General features: G+C 43.2%; 1 long non-coding RNA gene across 1 annotated transcript in view; it reads left to right on the top strand.

The window, feature by feature from the left end:
* Positions 1-9,674: 9,674 nt before the first annotated feature.
* LOC104992151 overlaps positions 9,675-20,468 on the top strand; it is a 64,241-nt gene continuing 53,447 nt past the window's right edge. Inside the window, exon 1 of the long non-coding RNA XR_825670.1 lies at positions 9,675-11,650. This is a non-coding gene — a long non-coding RNA (uncharacterized LOC104992151). The remainder of the gene's footprint in view (positions 11,651-20,468) is intronic.

A 20,468-nucleotide genomic window follows, 5' to 3' on the forward strand; every position in this document is an offset into this window, starting at 1 on the left:
CATGGGGTCGCTAAGAGTCGGGCACAACTGAGCGACTTCACTTTCACTTTTCACTTTCCTGCATTGGAGAAGGAAATGGCAACCAACTCCAGTGTTCTTGCCTGGAGAATCCCAGGGATGGGGGAGCCTGGTGGGCTGCTGTCTATGGGGTCACACAGAGTCAGACACGACTGAAGTGACTTAGCAGCAGCAGCAGCAGCATGGCTGAGAAATACTCCATTATATATATATATATATATAAATCTCACATATTCTTTATCCATTGATCTGCTGATGGACATTTAGGCTGTTCCCATGTCTTGACTATTGTGAACAGTGCTGCTATGAACCTTGGGGTACATGTGTCATTTTGAATTATGGTTTTCTCTGGTATATGCCCAGGAGTGAGACTGCTGAATCAGATGGTAGTTCTATTTTTAGTTTTTGTTTTTTTTTTTAAGCAAGGCCCCCATACTGTTCTCCATAGTGGCTACACCAATTTATATTCCCACTAATAAAGCTGAAACTCCAGTACTTTGGCCACCTCACGCAAAGAGTTGACTCATTGGAAAAGACTCTGATGCTAGGAGGGATTGAGGGCAGGAGGAGAAGGGGACGATAGAGGATGAGATGGCTGGATGGCATCACCGACTCGATGGACGTGAGTCTGAGTGAACTCCGGGAGTTGGTGATGGACAGGGAGGCCTGGCGTGCTGCGTTTCATGGGGTGGCAAAGAGTCAGACACGACTGAGCGACTGAACTGAACTGAATGGTATGAGAGGTTTCCCTTCTTTCCGCACTTCTCTAGCATTTGGTATTTGTAGACTTATTAAGTGGTGGCATTCTGACTGGTATGAGGTGATAACCTCAATTTAGTTTTGATTTTCATTTCTCTAATAATTAGCGGTGCCGAGCATCTTTTCATGTGCCTGCTGGCCATCTGTATGTCTTTGGAGATCTGTATGTTTTGAAAGTGAAAGTGCATGGGCCTGTGGCCCCAGGTGCAGGAGGAAGATGGGGTGGGTGCTTGGCAGTTGTGTGGAGTCTGCTCTTTGTGCTGAAGCACCCCTCAACCCATGAGTGATAGCTATATTTTTGTTCCTCTCACCCAGCATCTCCATTTGGCCCAGAGCCTCTCACCAAGGAGCTGAATGACAGGCCTTCCTCATCCTGAGACCATTCTGTCTGGGTTCCCCTTCAGTGAGGAGTCAGTGGATCAAAAGCTCTGGTCCTGGCTAACATAGAATTATTCCCAAGTTATACAACATCTTAAACCAGTTATACAAGAAGCGTTTCTAGAAAGCACTAAGAGTGAATCAAAGGGAAGAACATCTGACTCCTCACAGAGTGACAGGGGAGAGATGTGCTGGTAGAAGTCCTCATGGCACCCCTAGATCTTCACCCAGACACGGGGGATCTGGAGAGACATAAACAGAAGGAAGGGAGCTGCCAGGCAGCCCTGAAGACCAGCTGCAGGCGACACAGTAGGGCTTTTTTCCATTATAGAGCCAAAGAATGGTTGTGGCTGTTAGAATAAAACTTAACCTACTAAAATAGGTGATGGTGGGCAAAATATGGCCTATGGCCACCGTTTGTCAACTCTGGTGGTAGAGAGGTTAAAAAAAATCAAGTCTATGGGGAGACACATGAACTCTAGTCCTAGCTCTAATGGCTCCTGGATATATGGTCTTAAAAAATTATTTATCTGTTATTTTTACTTTTGGCTGCTCTGGGTCTTCGTTGCTGCAAGGACTTTTCTTTAGTTGTGCTGAGCGGGGACTACTATGTACTTATGATATGAGGGCTTCTCATTGAGATATCTTCTCTTGTTGTGGACCATGCATGGGCTCTAGGGCCTGTGGGCTTCAGTAGTTGTGGCATATGGGCTCAGTAGTTGTCATTCCCCAGCTGTAGAGCACAGGCTCAATAGTTGTGGTGCACCGGCTTATTTGCTCCATAGCATGTGGGATTTCCCAGATCAGGGATCAAACCCATTGATCCTGCACTGGCAGGCAGATTCCTTACTACTGAGCCACCAGGGAAACTCTAGATACATGGTCTTCTGGAGGTTAGTTAACCTCTCCAATTCTCATTTCTCTTGAATGTAAAATGGGATAGTAAAACCCACAGCTAGTATAGTGACAAGACTAAGATTCTAGATATAAAGACCTTAGCACTGTACCTGGCTACATAGGCACCCAACAACTATTAGTCCCTCTTCTCTATTTGACTTTTCCTTAGGCTGGCATTGTTTAAAACATATGGGTGTCATTCAATACCCATTGATCCTTGGTTGGTTGAGTGATCAAATGGCAGATCCCAGAGAGGCAGGTTGTGTGTCAGGATATTTTGGGGTCCTGTATTTCTTGGATGAGATATCCTTGGGATGTTTGTGTAAAGTTTGGAAGTCATTAAAGGGATTTGAAATTTTCTTTTCTCAGTTAGTTGCAGGCAAAATAAATTGACTAGCTAATTGAAACAAAAAGGTAATTTACTGAAACAATATGGTGTAGCTCAGAAAATCCAAGAGAAACTGGGAAAGTAGATTTAAAACTGATGAGTCAGCTAAAAGGAGCCTTGAAGTGTGAAAAAGTGAAAGTGTTAGTCACTCAGTCATGTCTGACTCTTTGTAACCCCATGGACTTTAGCCCACCAGGCTCCGCTGTCCATGGAATTCTCCAGGCAAGAATACTGGAGTAAGTTGCCATTTCCTCCTCCAGGGGATCTTCTATACCCAGGGATCAAGCCTGGGTTTCCTGCATTGCTGGATGATTCTTTACCATCTGAGCCACCAGGGAAGCCCCTGGCGGGAGACTTAGAAGCAGGAATTTCACATCAGCAGGAATTTTACATCAGACGTGCCTAATTGCTAGAAAACTTTGTTTCTTTTATATTGAAATATTTAGCTTAACATTCAAAGTTCTGTAGAAAGTTTGAATTGGATGAGCTTGGTTCTGTCTGCTCTTTCACGATACAAGAGAGGAAAGAGGAAGGATATGGGGCCAAGATCCTTCAGCGGCCCATTGACTTCCTCAATTGAAGAGTCACCAACCGGTTGAGTAAACTAGATTATGACTACAAAAAGCTCTTATGAAGAGAAGGGTCTCAGACTCAAAAGAAGGCATCAAGATTGTTGGGCTGAAAGGCCCACCCCTTGTTTATCTGCTGTGGATTTTTCAACTTTGGCACTATTGACGTTTGGAGCAGAATCATTCTTTGTTGTGGAGAGCTGTCTTGCAGCATGTGTAGCAGTGTCCTGGTCTCTACTGAGTAGGTGCCAGTAGCAGCACTTCCTCCCCTTCCATATCTCTGGGGTCAGGGGTGGGGCAAAAATCACCCCAGGTTGAGAACTAGAGGACTGGTTCATATCCCAGGGGCCCTCTGAATGTTATGCCTTCATAGGTCTTATATAGCCATCCCTTAAGGATGTGGTCAACCTTGAGGATAAATTCAATTAGTACTTGGGATCCACTCTACTTTTTGAGGGGATCCTATATTATTCATTTACCACAAAATATTTTCATGAACTTTTCAATATGACCCTTTCTAAACAGCCTGAGATTCAGATTAAGCTTGTCTCGCCAGTGGTCTAGACTCTCAAAAGTGAATACATGAATACGTTAATAAATAAACTTTTGAATGGAAAAGAAACATGCAGCTGATTTTATTCTTTCTCCACAGTGTCTATAGTAGTTCTTTCTTCTTGTGTCATCCCAGCTCCAATGTCTATTTTTCCTTTCTGATTTCTTTCGAGGCATTACCTCTTCCTCTTCCACAAATCATGCAGTGGTGGTGGGACTTGGAAACCCAGTCCTGCTTTCCTAGTAAGGAAGCCCGAGATCCCTGGGGAATTCTTTCTCTCACATTGCTATACCTCCTAGCAACTTCTAACTCAACCTCAACCAGTTAGAATTTTTCTCACAGGAGTTTGAAGGCTGAAGGGCAATGAAGAGGGAAGAGGGAAGAGGAATGGATAATTGTGGAATGTGGGTTTCCAAAGAGATTAAGAGCATCTGGTCCGTTGTCTCCATTGTTTCTGAGAAAGCAGGTGGGCTCAGCACCATCAACTACTCTGTCAGGAAAGAGGGGACTGATGGAGCCTTCGGGGAAGAAAAAAGAGATAGACATGGGTAGAAAAGGGAGCAGGAAATCATGCAAAAAGGAAGAGAAGCTGTTGCTCATGAAGGCAGTGGTGTGGATCCACCTGCTTATGACCTGGGCCTGTAGCTTGCCGCCAGACCTTGGGTTAGTTACGTGGAAAATGAGTAACTCAGGGCCTCACCAGCTCCTGATGAGCCTTTCACTGTGTTCTTTGTAAACACGGGAGGCTGTGATTCTGGGCAGTAGCTTCCCTTTAAAAACAACAACTACCTCTAGTTGTTTGTTTGTTACTAAGCTCTATGTAGTCTGTTCAGCAGCTGCATCTATTTTTTCATTGGTTCCTCCCAGAAAGTCAAGGAGATATATGATCGTATTGTCCCTATCTTATGGATGAAGTTCAGAGAAGTTAACTTGCCCAAGAGCAATCACAAGATTTGAACCAAGGTCTGACTCACTGGAGGGCCTGCACTGCAGATAGTGGGGACTTCCATCCTAGAACCTGCTAGCTCCAGATCCTGGAAAAATGGAGGACGGAAAATGAGAGTTCCTCACTTCTGAGTCCAGCTCAGATCCACTCATATTTCTCTGCCTACAGCTTTTGAAGCAGGACTTAACTATTTAAACTTGACTTTGATCTGGCTTTGGAAGTGCAGTTGTCTCCTGATCCAGATATCCAGCTCTCCATATGGTGAATTAACTTGCTTTCCATCTCCTCCTCTCCCCTGGTCTGTGGGTCAGCAGGCTACTTGATAGCATCTTGGCTAGGGAATCAGTGTATAAGGAAAGAAAACGAAGGAAAACTTAGCTCAACCTTTGTTACCTGAGGCGGCAGCTGAAACCAATGCCCACAAAGGGGGTTTTGTATTTCCCATGAATTTAAAATGTCCCTGTCACTCATGCTACTAAATGTCCTGAGGTAGTGATCCAAAAGAGAATGCAACCATTGTGCAAGCAGGAAAGTGTATAAGGAAATACTTCATAGCATACATATACAGCAAAAATCCAACTCCAAGGAGCTGTTTCTTAGTTGCTCCAGCCTTGGTTGGGGGTGGGGGGAGGGGAGGAGTGGCACTGTTGAGAAGCCCAAGGCCTTCAGGAGTCCAAGGAATGCTCCCCACTCTCTCTGTGGATCCAGATCTTGCTCCCTTACTGCCTCTGTGCTGCTTCCTCACTCCTAACCCTAGGGTAGGGGTGCCACCTCTCTGTATGCCTTTTCCAGTTCTGGTCAGGCAACACTCAAGCTTGGTTTTTAAATTCAGGTGTCTAGATGTCAGAAAGGTACTGAAAGATTATGAGCAGCTACTGAGCCAGTATTGACTTCTGACAAGCTTGGCCATTGGAGGATATTTTCTGGTGGGCTTAACTATGAAGTTCTGGGGGGATCAGAGGCCATTCCTATCAAAGGAATAATGGATGTCTTCAAAACTTCTCCTTTTCCCTCTTCTCTTTTCTCTTTCTCCTTTTGTGTTTCCTTTTTTAAAAAAACAAAAACAAAAAACAAAAAAAACTGCTCTCCCACACAGATGGAGAGGAGCCACTGTTGTGTAAGAAAATCCCATATTGGTTTACAACGCAGAAGTGCAGTGAAGCTCTGCTCCTAAGCCGAGGGGTGATTCTATTTTAGCTGAAGAGTGATTCTATTTTACTTCTGGGGTTGAAAGTGAAACAAGAAGATAAAGCTTCCTAATTCTGATTTAAGTTCTTTTTTAAAAATTATTATTTTTAGAAACACGTTCAGTGTTAAAGAGAATTACATTTTCCATTCTCTTCTCTCCCTTTTTTCTTCTTTTAAAGATTTTCTGGAAGGTTATTACTATTTCTCTGACTTTTGATCATGAGGAAATCTCAAGCAAAAGTAAAAAGAGAAGTATAGTAAATCCTCATACACTCTAGGAAAATTTAAAAATAGCAAAAGTAGGGAAATAAATGGAATGAAATAGCAAACATGGGAGAAAACAGGATTTTCACTTTTGAATTCTCAATAATAAAGACATCTCAATTACACACTGAGATATAAATTAATAAGACTTTTCATCTTTTGGGAGAGTGCCACTTCGACTCAGCCCCTGAAATATGATTTTGTGGTTTCTTTCTTGCCTCAGGGATTCATGAATGTACACAGGTCTTAGATGAAGGCAGATGAAACCTGGGATTTCAGCAGAGCCTCATACATAAGTTTTCAGAAGAGCTAGCAGACCATCAGGTTGATAACATCCTGGGGGAGCTGCAGGTTGGCCCAAAGGGGAGAAGACAGAAGGATGGGGCAGACCAGAGAAAACATTTCCACTTACCATGAGGTCAGCATGCAGCCAGAGAGACAGAGTCTTCTAGACTAGATTTGCACACACCCACAGACCACCTGAGGATCTTACTGAAGTGCAGGTGGAGTCAGTAAGTTTGGGGGAAGCCTGGGAACCTGCATTTCTAGCAAGCTCCCAGCCAAAGCCAGCATCAAGGGCTGAAACCTGTGTAGTTTCACAAGGCCCTGTGCTCAGAAGGGAGCTGAGCTTGGTTTCCTGGTCTGCTGTCACCCTCTTGAAATTGTTAATAATCTTCAATTTGAACTTGTGTTTTGAAGGTAAAGCTGGATGGTCCAGTGTGGCCTGTGTGAGAATGGAGCAGATGTGTGCAGTGCAGTATGAATATGCTTGTCCAGCTTCTTGCTATGACACCATCATTGGGTACTGCAATGGGAAATGACCCATGAGTATGAATTCTGGTGGGAGTTCCGCAGGTCTCAAAGCAAGTAGAGGGGAATGTGTTATGTCAAGACAGGAAGGTTAGGAGCACTGACAGGCTTGGAACCAGAGTATGCTGTGAACCAATTAGAAGGAAATGATGTGCTAAGATACATGAATAGCCAAGGAACCATTTCATACCCTTTTATGTTGCTTCTCTTTATTAAGCCAGCCACTTATGCTAAAAATGATGCTGCAGAAAGAAAGGGAAAGTTTCATTTCCTTTCACTCCTTCCTTACTCATCAGGAAAGAGAAGGTACAGATTGTTCATAGAATACGTGCTTATTAAGAGGTAGAATAACAGTTGATATATTCAGTGTTTCCACTGTTCTGTGAAGAACAAAATTCATCTGTGTGTACAATTACAAAATACAAATTGTATGATTCCACATATGAATTATCTTTACTTCTCCATTTAAAACCGGCATTACATGATAAAAGGATAAATGGGAAATCCATGCTAGAAATGTAAAATCTTAAAGTGTCTGTACTTAGAATGACATTAAATAGCAAATATAAAACACTGCAACAATTTGAGGGGCTGTGGAGGAAAGAAAAAACTGTATCTTCAGTACCTGTCATGGTATGTTTTTCCTGCTTTTTGAACAAAGGGCTCACATTTTGGTTTTGTACTGAGCCATACGTATTATGGAGCTGGCCCTGCCCTTAGGTGATGCTCATGTTCCAGGCCACATTTTGAGAAAATGAGAGTCTGGAGCCAGGTTTTGAAGCCAGGCAGATCTGGGTTCAATTGCAGACACTACCACCTGCTAGTCCTTTCTGTGATCTTAGGGGTTCCCTAAAGGAATACATAAGAGAAAGGGAAACATTATCTTTATGTCTTAATAATTGTCTAATTTGATATGTGGTATTTTTGCTCATATACTTTAGTTTCCTTATCTTATAGAATGTGGATGGTAGTTCTTCCCAGCCAGAAATTCAAAAGGCAACCCCCTCCTCTAAATCTTCTTGCTCTCTGCAGATGCTGGAGCTGAACCAGTGGTCCATCCCTCCTCTGCTGTAGTTAGAGGTTGACCTGAACTGCCAGGGAACCAATGTTCCACATCTTCTTTATCCATTAATCTGTCAATGGACATTTAGGTTGCTCCCATGTCTGGGCTATTGTGAATAGTGCTGCTATGAACATAGTGGGGTGCTTGTATCTTTGTGAATTATAGTTTTGTCTGGATATATGACCAGGAGTGGGATCGGCAGATCAAATGGTAATTTTATTTTTAGTTTTCCGAGCAACCTACGTACTGTTTTCCATAGTGACTCTACCAACTTACATTTCTACCAACAGTGTAGGAGGATTCTCTTTTCTCCACACCCTCTCCAGCATTTGTTATTTGTAGACTTTTTAAATGATGAGCATTCTGACTGGTATGAGATGATACCTCATTGAGTTTTGATTTGCATTCCTCTAATAATTAGCAATATTGAGCATCTTTTCATAAGCCTATTGGTCTTCTTTGGAGAAATGTCTATTTAGGTCTTCTGCCCATTTTTGCGGAGAAGGCAATGGCACCCCACTCCAGTATTCTTGCCTGGAAAATCCCATGGACGGAGGAGCCTGGTGGGCTGCAGTCCATGGGGTCTCTAGGAGTCGGACACGACTGAAGTGACTTAGCAGCAGCAGCAGCAGCCCATTTTTGGATTGGGTTGTTTGTGTTTTTGCTGTTCTTGAATTGTATGAGCTGCTTGTATACTTTGGAAATTAAGTCCTTGTCTATCACATCATTTACAAATATTTTTTCACATTCTGTCTTTTCATTTTCTTTGTGGTATCCTTTTCTGTGCAAAAGCTTGTAAGTTTGATTAAATCCCATGGTTTATTTTTGTTTTTATTTCTATTACCTTGAGAGACTAATCTGAGAAAACATTGGTACAATTTATTACAAAGAATGTATTGCCTATGGTCTCTTCTAGGAGTTTTACGATGTCATGTCTTATGTTTAAGTCTTTAAGCCATTTTGAGTTTATTTTTATGTATGGTGTGAGGCTGTGTTCTAACTTCATTGATTTACATGTGGCTGTCCAGCTTTCCCAACACCACTTGTGGTAGAGACTTCCCATTGTATATTCTTGCCTCCTTTGTAGAAGATTAATTGACCATAAGTGCAGGGGATTATTTCTGGGTTGTCTATTCCATTCCATTCATGCTTATTTTTGGTTTTGTTTCACTACCACACTGTTTTGATTTTTGTAGCTTTGTAATATTGTCTGAAGTCTGAGACAGTTATGCCTCCTGCTGTTTTTTCCTCCCTCCTCAGGATTACTTTGGCAATTCTGGACTTTTCTAGTTTCATGTGAATTTTAGGATTATTTTTTCTAGTTCTATGAAAAATGTCCTGGGTAATTTGAGAGGGATCACCTTAAATCTGTAGATTGCTTTCGGTTGTTTGACAATTTTAACAATATTAATTCTTCTAATCAAAGAGCATGGAATATATTTCCATTTCTTTGAATCATCTTCAATTTCCTTTATTAATGTTTTATAGTTCTCAGTGTGTATGTTTTTCACCTCCTTGGTCAGGTTCATTCCTAAGTATTTTATTTTTTGGAATTCAGTTTTAAAACAGACTGTTGGCATTCCTTTTCTGGTATTTCATTGTTAGTTTAAAGAAGTACAACTGATTTCTGTATTTTAATCTTGTATCCTGCTATTTTGCTAAATTTGTTTATCAGTTCTAGTAGTTTTGTGTAGAACCTTTAGGTTTTCTATCTATAGTATCATGAACAATTTTACCTTTTCCCTTCCAATTTGGATACCTTTTATTTATTTATTTTTTTCTTTTCTGATTGCTATGGCTGGGACTTCCAATAAATACTGTGTTGAATAGAAGAGGTAAGAGTGGGCATCCTTGTCTTGTTCCAGATCTTAGTGGAAAGGCTTTCAACTTTTCACCATTATATTCATTTTACTTTAGTGCAGTATTCTACTTATTCCACATATAACCCTGATTATATCAGGGTCCAACTTTACCAATTGGTGATCTTTACTAATTCCACAGTCTTCAAGTTTGACGTTTTCCCAGGATTTTTTTGAAAATTCCCAGGAAATTACATTTATATCCTCTGCTGTCCTCAAGGACAACTTCCCCATGTGACCTTTTTTGACCTTACATCAAGCTAGCCACAGGACTCTTTGTAAGTTTACCCCAAAGAATCCACTTCTACGCAAAGTGCTCTTTCTTAAAGAAACTGTCAGGGTAACAAAGACAGTAACAAAGAGGTGTGAGCCCTCCCCACAATCAAATTTAAACTCTGTCCGTGATTGTTTTATTGCAGATTCTCTCTCGGGCTAAGTGCTGTGAATTCTATCTCACCACCACTCCCATTCCTCTTTCATTTTTTACAGCACAATTCATTTCTCCCAAATCACTATCAACCTGTACATCTGTGCTATCCTAATATGACACATGAGACCTTCTTTTATCATAATCAGTCCTCTTAAGGGAGTAATTGCAGTTGTATGCAGAAATATCTTTTGTTTGTTTTTATTCACACTATGGTTGCTTTCTCTATAAAGGGTTTGCTAAATCTTCCCTCCTACTTTCCAGCTTCTCAACAAAATCCCTATTGTTTATACCATTTCTATTAACCTGTCAATACTTCTAACATGTAAGTAACAAGGTTACATATTTGATGGTATATACTCTGTCTTTCTCTGTCTCCCTGTCTAGCTTTTTCCGTCCATATAGCTTTGTCTGTAACAGATCTGTCGCTCATCTGTGGCCTGGCTCAGGAGAACTGCTCTTGTGTGTCTCTTCTCATCTCTTCCCTACTCTTCCTACAGTGACTTCTGGGACCTTGGGGTTGGACAGGCTCTGGGCAGGGAAGGAGTGGGAATCCCCTAGCCTGTGCTAGGACTGAGGGGCCATGAGATGTCCCCCTGAGTAAGACAGAAGGGACTCCAATGGGAAAAAACCACCAAAGAACAGGATAGTTGTCACCCAGACTCACTGAGCAGACAAGGACACCCTGGAAGAACTGGCTCCTTGCCTGCTGCTCTTGCAGCCTACGGGTGGGATACTCGTTCACCTTCACTGGTCCCAAAGGGCTGGATGACATGACTGTGGTGTCCTGTTGTCAACAAGTGTCTCCAAGATGTTCCCAGACCTTAATGGGTGGCCTGACCTCAGCCTGACCTTGTCTCATTCTCCTAAATTTGGAAATTGTCTCCATTGATGACTCTTCTCTCCAGGTGCTCCTGTTCATCAAGGTGGAGGAGAGAGTCTAGAAGCTTCCTCATGCTGCTTGTAGGGCCTCCTCAAGAGAGGCTCTGGTGAATGGAGAGAAACAAGCTCCTGTTGGAGGAAGAGGCATTGGATAAGGGGGTGGACCACATCTATGCCTCCAGGGAAGGCTGAACATCACACCTGTGACTGTAGGGACAAAGGAAGCCACCTGGGACTGTCTGGGGAGGATTGAAATCAAGTCCCATTGAGTCTGAGTTAAAGTGAGGCTGTCAGAAGTGAAGCGGAGAGGGTAGGGGTGCAGATGACAGCTGGGTGAGTCAGCACTTCATGGGGTTGGAGAATCTTTCCCTAAAGGGCTATTTAGCCTCCTGTGGGATCCCTTTGTTTTGGTCTTCACCCCATGTCACCTGGGCTCTTATTTCCCAGCTTGGAAACATGCCTGAAAGTGGCTGACCTGAACCAGGACTCACTGTCTCTGTGGAAATGGTGATTAATCTCTTCCCTTCCTTCCTGTATCCTTCTTCCCAGCACAGCTTGTGCTACCCAGGGCCTCTGTACAATCCAGTAGAACCTGGATGAACGGAGGAGAGAGACTCCCAGGGAGGACGGGGTGAAAGAATGCCTTGGGGTGAGTGTGAAGGCCTGTAATGGCATGGGGACGTGGGAGTGTGTGGATTTGGCTGCCGTCTTGTTCCCTGCAGCGCTTCTGGCTGCAGGTGGTCCTTTCTGTTTCCATTGGCCACCTTGGTAACTCTCTGTTGAAGACAGCTTTCTGCAGACTTTCCATCAAGCTCACTGCAGCCAGGGGTGCCGCCCAACACCCAGGGGAGCTAAACTTCCTGTGTTGTGGAAACTGGTGGAAGACACCATTCCTGATGGGTCCCCCTGGGACATCCAGCTTCCTCTCTAACCTTGACATTCTCATCTCCGGTCACTACCCTTTTATGTTGTACCCACCCCATCAGTGTCCTTTTATTCACCCTCACCAAAGGGGGCGTCTGTCTGCCACTGTGTTTCAATTTTTTAGTGGTCTGTTTCCTACTCTGATGACATGTCCTTTCTTATCTATACACAAATCATTCAGACACTGCATAGAGTTACCCAGTTAAACTTGGTTCCTGACTGGGTCTTCTCATCTTACTTCATCTTATCAGGTTGTCAATCTCCCACCTAAAAAAACTTTTTTAAAGAACACAGTTCTATTTATTATTCAGCAAGCAGCAGGAGGGCAAGGGGAAGGGCCCAGCATGGACAGCCTCCCAATACTGCCGTGGGTTTCCCTTTGTTTCCCCAACCTGGAGGGCTGCAGACTTGGCTGTAGAAGAACATGAACCCAGCTGCTGACCCTTGGGCAAAACAAACCACCCTGGCCTAAGTACCAACTCATGAACCCCGATCCCAGGCCTATCTCACTAGGACCACTGAGGCCTCTTGGAGCCAGGCTGGCTAGAGTCTGGGGTGCTGATTCCAGGTTGTGGGCAGGTGGACTTAGGTCTCAAGCTCCAGGTCAAGCCAAAGGCCAACCTTCAGGTCCATAGCCTGAATGTATCACAAACAAGCCACTGGTGCTATCTGGTATACTAACACTGCCATTTATGCTCCAGAGGAGTGGAGAAGTTAGGGCAGTACAGCTCATCCTGGCTCCCCCAGGCTATTCACCTACTCTGGCTTCTGGAAAATGCCCCTAGAAAAGCAACCTTTAGTTCCTGTCAGGTGGGGCAGGCTTAGAGAGCAAACTAGCTTAAGGTATAGAAAAATTCGTTTCTAAAAAAAAAGAAAAATTCGTTTCTGCTTTAGATAATCTAGTCTATAGTACTGCACATCCATCATTTCGCTTGTCTTTTAGGATGTTTTACAAGTTTGGGTTGAAAACTGGGCATGATGTACTGAGTAAAATGAGCTGAATTAGAATTTATGTTGATCTGGCCAGACATTAAGCTGTGTTTACTGTTTGCTGGAGCTGTGAGAGGCTCCTTGTCCACTGACATCCTTATTTTTGTCTCCTTCATTGTCCCTGAGTTTCCCTAGAGACTTCTTAACTCTTTCCTGAGACACACAGTTCTTTCCATCGTGTTCCCCTATCGTACAGGAGCCCTGTGATGCGAGGGGGGTCGGGGTAGGGTGGATGAGGGGAGGGAGGAAGTGCTCTGTGCTCCTATGATTAGGTCTCAGTCTTTAGTGAGCCTGTGCTGACCTTTGCCAATGCTTCTCAGTTTCATTTTGTTTTTCTCTGTTAGCTAAGACAGGAAGGCTTAGAGGGGACTGGATTTGAATATTTTCCATCTCCAGGCTCTGGTAAAATCCCAGTAGGTTAGGGTCTAGTAAAACTCTTAAAGGCAGTGCTTTGCAGAACAACATGTTCTGGGCATAAATAAAAACAGCCATTTTCCCTTCCTGCTGGAAGCACTAGGGAATTTTTCTCTGATCTTCACTGTGAAAAGTTAGTGGGGCTCCTGGACATAAAACTTACAAAAGGTGAGGATCTCTAACTCTCAGACTTGTTCACACTGAGTCTCCAGAAATTTGTTAGTTATATTTAGGTTTCCCTACCTGGGTTCTGATTCTCTCCAAGGTTTCTGCTCTTGGATTTCTGTTCCAAAAAATTATGATTTTCTGTATCTGTTTGTTGGTCTCTTCAGTTTGGGGAGGCAGATGTTTGGCCTGTGACCTCAGTTCTTTGGGGAGATAAGGGTTACTAGTCTGTAGTTTGTTCATCTTTGTGTGTGTGTGTGTAGACAGGAGAGACAACTCTGAAGTTCCTTACATTCTGGACTAGAAACCAGAAGTGTTCTCATTTAATTTGATTTTTTCAGTTGAAGTTCAGAGATGTTCGGTCACCCATCCATTAGGTAGAAAAGCCATGACTGGAGAACTCAGGGGATGTGACTCATGTCGGTGATCTTTCTCATATACCAGATGCTCACCGAAGGTGAGGCAGTGGCTTAAAACACCTCAGACGCTGGCCCTGAGGAAGTCATTACTGGATCCCAATCTTTGCTTCTCACTGCAATCAGGATTTCCATCCTCCAGGGGACAGTACAAGACCTGTCGCAGGTGGCAAGGCAGAAGCATCCAGGAGAGATACCTCAGTCTCGTTCTGCTTCCAGCACTGGGTTTCCCTTCCCTATCCTGACTGTTGCCCACGTGGATAAACAGGAGGGTTCACACAAGCAGGAAAGCTGGTGACTGAATAATGGTGGAGCGCTAAGAACATATTTGACCAGAAAACCTTTTCAGATGCATTCTGTCCACATTCAGGGCTCAAAGTGTGGTGCCAGTCTAGGCTCCATGATTAGTCTTGTATACGGTTGGGTTTCTGCAGGAACCCCTGACATTGAGCACCAAGGCAGTGGGGGAGCCAAGCCTGCCCCACACCCTGTGCATGAATGTTCTGATTCAGGGTGGTGGACACCATGGCTGAGTCCCATAATCCCACCTCTGGGACCCACAGATACTCCCTCTGTGTCCAGAGTTGTCTAAGGGGCTCCTGTTCCTGGAAGCAGTCTTCATGGCAGACTTTTATTCTCAGGACTGCTCCAGAATCTTCCCATTTAGGACAGGGTTCTCTTTTAGGGATAGGAGTTCTAGCCTTTGAGGACTTTTATCTAGAAATTCCATTAACCTTGAGCACCTAGACTGAAACTTGTTATTTTCTCACAGACACAGGAAAAGGTCTGGGTTTGTTGAGGGATCCCAGTGAGCAGCTGAAGGGGCTTGTAGCCCCTGCCTCCCTGCCCTTCCCCTGAGCCTCAGGCTCTTGTTTCTTCCTTCCATTGGAGGGGCTTAGAAGCGTGCTGATTATCTTCACTGTGGGATGAAGTTTGGACTGTCAATGCCAGAAGGTGGTAATTTCCCTTGGTAGAGCTTCTTGTTAGCCCTCTTGTATCATTTCAAGTAATTTGCTTGTGGTTGTCATGGGATAAGTTACCAAGCTATTAATTGCTGTGCCCTAGTCCCTGTCTGAATAGACTTTCAAAGAAAGGAAAATGTAAATTCACTTGCTTTTCTAGGCAATTCTAGACTTCTGATCCTGAAAGTGGTGTATTAGTAATACGATACTATGTACCAAATTATCTGAAATCTTAGTAAGTCTTAAAACGAGCACCATTTCTGATCTCACAGTTTCTGTCAGTCAGGAGTCAGCTGTGTAGCTGGCTCAGGGTCCCTCTTGAGGCTGCACTCCAGGCTTTGGCCAGGGTTATAGTCATCTCAAGGCGAATCTTGGGGAGAATCCATCTGCTTCCAAGTTCATTCACGTGGCTTTTGGCAAGCCTTGGGCTCTCTCTGGCCGTGGTCCTAGATATTAGTTCCTTGCCACGTGGGATCCTCTTTGGGGAAGTTCATAGTTTGGCCTCTGGCTTCCCTCAGAGCAGTGAGGGAGAGTAAGATCAAACAAGACTAGACGTTCTTGCTGTTTTAAGCTAATTTTGGAGGCGTCATTCTATCACTTCTGCTGTATTCTGTTTGTTAGGAGTGAGTCACTAGGTCTAGCCCACCCTTAAGGGGAGAGGATTACACAGGTGTGTGAGGACCAGGAGGTGGGGACCACGGGGAGTCCTCTTGGAGGCTGCCTACCACCGGTTGTTAATTTCTTTGTGTGTTTCCCTGCCCAGATCAGAAGTTACAGGGCATCTGTTATAGAATGTGATCCAGGCTCTTATGTGGGAGGTGAATTTAGCCGGGTGTTCCTCAGCGGGCAGAGATGACCTGGAGATGGAGTCACTGGGTTGAAAGAGAGGGAATTGCTCAAGATTAGCAGTGGCTCCAGGGGCATGAGGAAAAGTGGGCAGAGGAATCTACAAGGATACATGTCTTGTATGCAAGTGTCCTAGCAGCCAGTAGGACTCCTGATGGATGAGCTGACATACTTGGTACAGCTCTGTGATTGGCACTTTAGTCTCAGGAGCTGTGTGAAATTTGCTTAATCCCCTAGATGACAAAGAGGTTGTGGAGCCACCTGCCTGTGTGTAGCATGCATGGTCTTGGATAACAAACATCCCGGTAGCAACCATGGTATATATCAAAGACCAAACAGTCTTTCCTAGGTAATTTTTTGACAGACTGTAACACTCAAGAGTTAAAGAACACCCAATAATGACTGATATTGGGAGGGTTCATGTTGTAGTAATGAACAGTACTAGATAGAATTTAATTTAGGAAAAGTTACGTGATATTTCTTTTGCTTTAGCATTTGTAAAAGTATATTTGGGTTTATTATGTATTTAATCTTGACAATTCTTTGTATTGTTTATTCTTTTGATAGAAGGGAAATTGAAACACAGAGAAGTGAATATGAATATATGTTTAGGGGGCTAGCATAGAAGGAGAAGCCAGGACTGGAGAAGTCTATTGTGAGGAATCCATTTACTTGGCTTAAACTAACCAAAGAATGGAAGTATATTGACTATAACTGAGAAGTCTTGGATTAGGGCTGTAGTCAGGCAGCAGGTATCCAGGGTGCAATTCAAGTCATCAAGATGCCATTGTCCTCTCTTGTCTGTCTCCATCCTCATGCACTTCTGCCTTTCAGGCTTTATGTAATACCAGAACACCTGGCAGCAGGTTCAGACCGTAAACCTTCCAGGATCAAGTGCCCCTGAAAATGCAGTGGCTCCTACAAAAGTCCCAGCCAAGTCTGACTATGTCTTTCAGCCCCCGGTTGGGGGACACATTTGTGTCTGCATCTCTCACTGAGAGAATGCAATGCTCCTTTTGACTTGGCCTGGGGCACATGCCTGTCTTGGACAATGGGATTTTGGAGGGACGGTTTGTTCTGTACATCAACCGAGACTGAGCAATGGAAGTCATTTCCCCAGAAATGAGCATTATTCAGTAGAGATACAATTGACTCTTCCAGTAGAAATGATAACTCCAAACATGGCATTTTGTTGCATCTTTGGATAGTAAGTGATTAAGAATCTATTAGAAAATAAATTTGATCATTCCTGATATGCTATATACATTCAGTTCAGTTCAGTTCAGTTCAGTCACTCAGTTGTGTCCGACTCTTTGCAACCCCATGAACCTCAGCACACCAGGCCTCCCTGTCCATCACCAACTCCTGGGGTCTACCCAAACCCATGTCCATCGAGTTGATGATGCCATCCAACCATTTCATCCTTTGTCATCCCCTTCTCCTCCTGCCCTCAATCTTTTCCAGCATCAGGGTCTTTGCAAATGAGTCAGCTCTTGGCATCAGGTGGCCAAAGTATTGGCATTTCAGCTACCACATCAGTCCTTCCAATGAACACCCAGGACTGATCTCCTTTAGAATGGACTGATTGGATCTCCTTGCAGTCCAAGGGACTCTCAAGAGTCTTCTCCAACACCACAGCTCAAAAGCATCAATTCTTCGGCGCTCAGCTTTCTTCACAGTCCAACTCTCACATCCATACATGATTACTGGAAAAACCATAGCCTTGACTAGACGAACCTTTGTTGGCAAAGTAATGTCTCCGCTTTTGAATATGCTATCTAGGTTGGTCATAACATTCCTTCCAAGGAGTAAGTGTCTTTTAATTTCATGGCTGCAGTCACCATCTGTAGTGATTTTGGAGCTGAAAACATAAAGTCAGCCACTGTTCCCACTGTTTCCCCATATATTTGCCATGAAGTGATAGGACCGGATGCCATGATCTTAATTTTCTGATTGTTGAGCTTTAAGTCAACTTTTTCACTTTCCTCTTTCACCTTTATCAAGAGCCTCTTTAGTTCTTCTTCACTTTCTGCCATAAAGATGGTGTCATCTGCATATCTGAGGTTATTGATATTTCTCCTGGCAATCTTGATTCCAGCTTGTGCTTCTTCCAGCCCAGCATTTCTCATGATGTACTCTGCATATAAGTTAAATAAGCAGGGTGACAATATACAGCCTTGACATACTCCTTTTCCCATTTGGAACCAGTCTGTTGTTCCATGTCCAGTTCTAACTGTTGCTTCCTGACTTGCATATGGATGGTCATATGCAAGAGGCAGGTCAGGTGGTCTGGTATTCCCATCTCTTTCAGAATTTTCTGCAGTTTATTGTGATCCACACACTCAAAGGCTTTGACATAGTCAATAAAGCAGAAATAGATGTTTTTCTGGAACTCTCTTGCTTTTTCTTGCTATATACATTACTGGTTTTTAATCCATTTAGTCAGTCTTAACATCTTATTTAATAATTAATGTAATTAATTAATGAGTTGAATAAATCTTTGGCACCTATTCACTTTATAGTTCTGTGAAAGTCAAGTTTTTAACTTTAAAATATTATATTTTAAATATATATTAAATTCAAAATATTATATTTAACAAGTAGGAGGAGACTACTTTGTTCTTTTTATTTATGATTCTCATTTTTCTTTAAAAACCATCTGGGTAATATATCCTCATGAGAATTGTAGCTTGACATCCAGTTGAGTCAGACTTGTGAGTGGATACCCCAGCCTCCGGCCAAGCTGTCCTGGCAGATCCTATGTGGAACAGGGATAAGCTATCCCTACAAAGTCCTACCCAAATTGTAGATTAATGAGCAAAGTGAGTAAATTATTGTTTTGAAGTCATTTGTTCAGTTCAGTTCAGTCGCTCAGTCATGTCTGACTCTTTGTGATCCCATGAATCGCAGCACGCCAGGCCTCCCTGTCCGTCAACTCCCAGAGTTCACCGAGACTCACGTCCATCAAGTCAGTGATGCCATCCAGCCATCTCATCCTCTGTCATCCCCTTCTCCTCCTGCCCCCAATCCCTCCCAGCATCAGAGTCTTTTCCAATGAGTCAATTCTTTGCATGAGGTGGCCAAAGTACTGGAGTTTCAGCTTTAGCATCATTCCTTCCAAAGAAATCCCAGGGCTGATCTCCTTTAGAATGGACTGGTTGGATCTCCTTGCAGTCCAAGGGCAGGGCAAAGACTAATAGAATTTTGCCAAGAAAATGCACTGGTCATAGCAAACACCCTCTTCCAACAACACAAGAGAAGTCATTTGTAATATAAAATAAATGATACAGGGGACATTCCTTTAAATATATCTTTGCTGAAATTTTTACAACAGCTGTTACCTTTTTTTTTTTTTTAATTTTGGGGGGAAGATTAAAATTAAAAATATAGCAGGAGTTTCTGTTTGTGCTTCCATTACATATATCCTTATGTGAGATCTAATTTCCACGTCATCTAGGGGTCAAAAGGCATTTCTTCATCAAAGACTGTTATGACAGTAACTCTTGACCTCTTAGATCTTCTCATACTGGAGAGAAAAGAAAAGGAAAGATGGAAGCCACATACAGATTATAAAGAAAGTAAATATTAATACTGGCAAGTGCTGTGGGCTTCTCTGGTGGCTCAGATGGTAAAAAATCCTCCTACCTTGTGGGAGACCTGAGTTCGGTCCCTGGGTTGAGAAGATCCCCTGGAGGAGGGCATGGCAACCCACTCCAGTATTCTTGCCTGGAGAATCCCCATGGACAGAAAAGCCTGGCAGGCTACAGTCAATGGGGTCTTGGACATGACTGAGTAACTAAGCACAGCACATCAAGTGCTGAACCTGTGGATCACTTTCTTTCCTGCTTGATCAATGCTTCTCTACTCACACCACATTCTCTAAACTTTGGGCCAGTGGCCCAAAGGGTAGACGTTCTTAGTTTGGAGAATGTCTTTTCCTGCATAATATTTTTCATTTATGAGGCATCTCTACTTATTTAAGGTGGAGACTGTCTGGTGAGGCCTTACAAATAGCTGTGAAAACAAGAGAAGCAAAAAGCAAAGGAGAAAAGAAAAGATATAAACATCTGAATGCAGAGTTCCAAAGAATAGCAAGAAGAGATAAGAAAGCCTTCTTCAACGATCAATGCAAAGAAATAGAGGAAAACAACAGAATGGGAAAGACTAGAGATCTCTTCAAGAAAATCAGAGATACCAAAGGAACATTTCATGCAAAGATGGGCTTGATGAGGTGATGGCATTCCAGTTGAGCTATTCCAAATCCTGAAAGATGATGCTGTGAAAGTGCTGCACTCAATATGCCAGCACATTTGGAAAACTCAGCAGTGGCCACAGGACTGGAAAAGGTCAGTTTTCATTCCAGTCCCAAAGAAAGGCAATGCCAAAGAATGCTCAAACTACCTCACAATTGCACTCATCTCACACGCTAGTAAAGTAATGCTCAAAATTCTCCAAGCCAGGCTTCAGCAATATGTGAACCGTGAACTTCCTGATGTTCAAGCTGGTTTTAGAAAAGGCAGAGGAACAAGAGATCAAATTGCCAACATCCGCTGGATCATGGAAAAAGCAAGAGAGTTCCAGTAAAACACCTATTTCTGCTTTATTGACTATGCCAAAGCCTTTGACTGTGTGGATCACAATAAACTGTGGAAAAATCTTCAAGAAATGGGAATACCAGACCACCTGACCTGCCTCTTGAGAAATCTGTATGCAGGTCAGGAAGCAACAGTTAGAACTGGACGTGGGACAA

This window comes from Bison bison, unplaced genomic scaffold (assembly GCF_000754665.1).
Source record: "Bison bison bison isolate TAMUID 2011002044 unplaced genomic scaffold, Bison_UMD1.0 scf7180017864212, whole genome shotgun sequence".
NCBI lineage: Eukaryota > Metazoa > Chordata > Mammalia > Artiodactyla > Bovidae > Bison > Bison bison.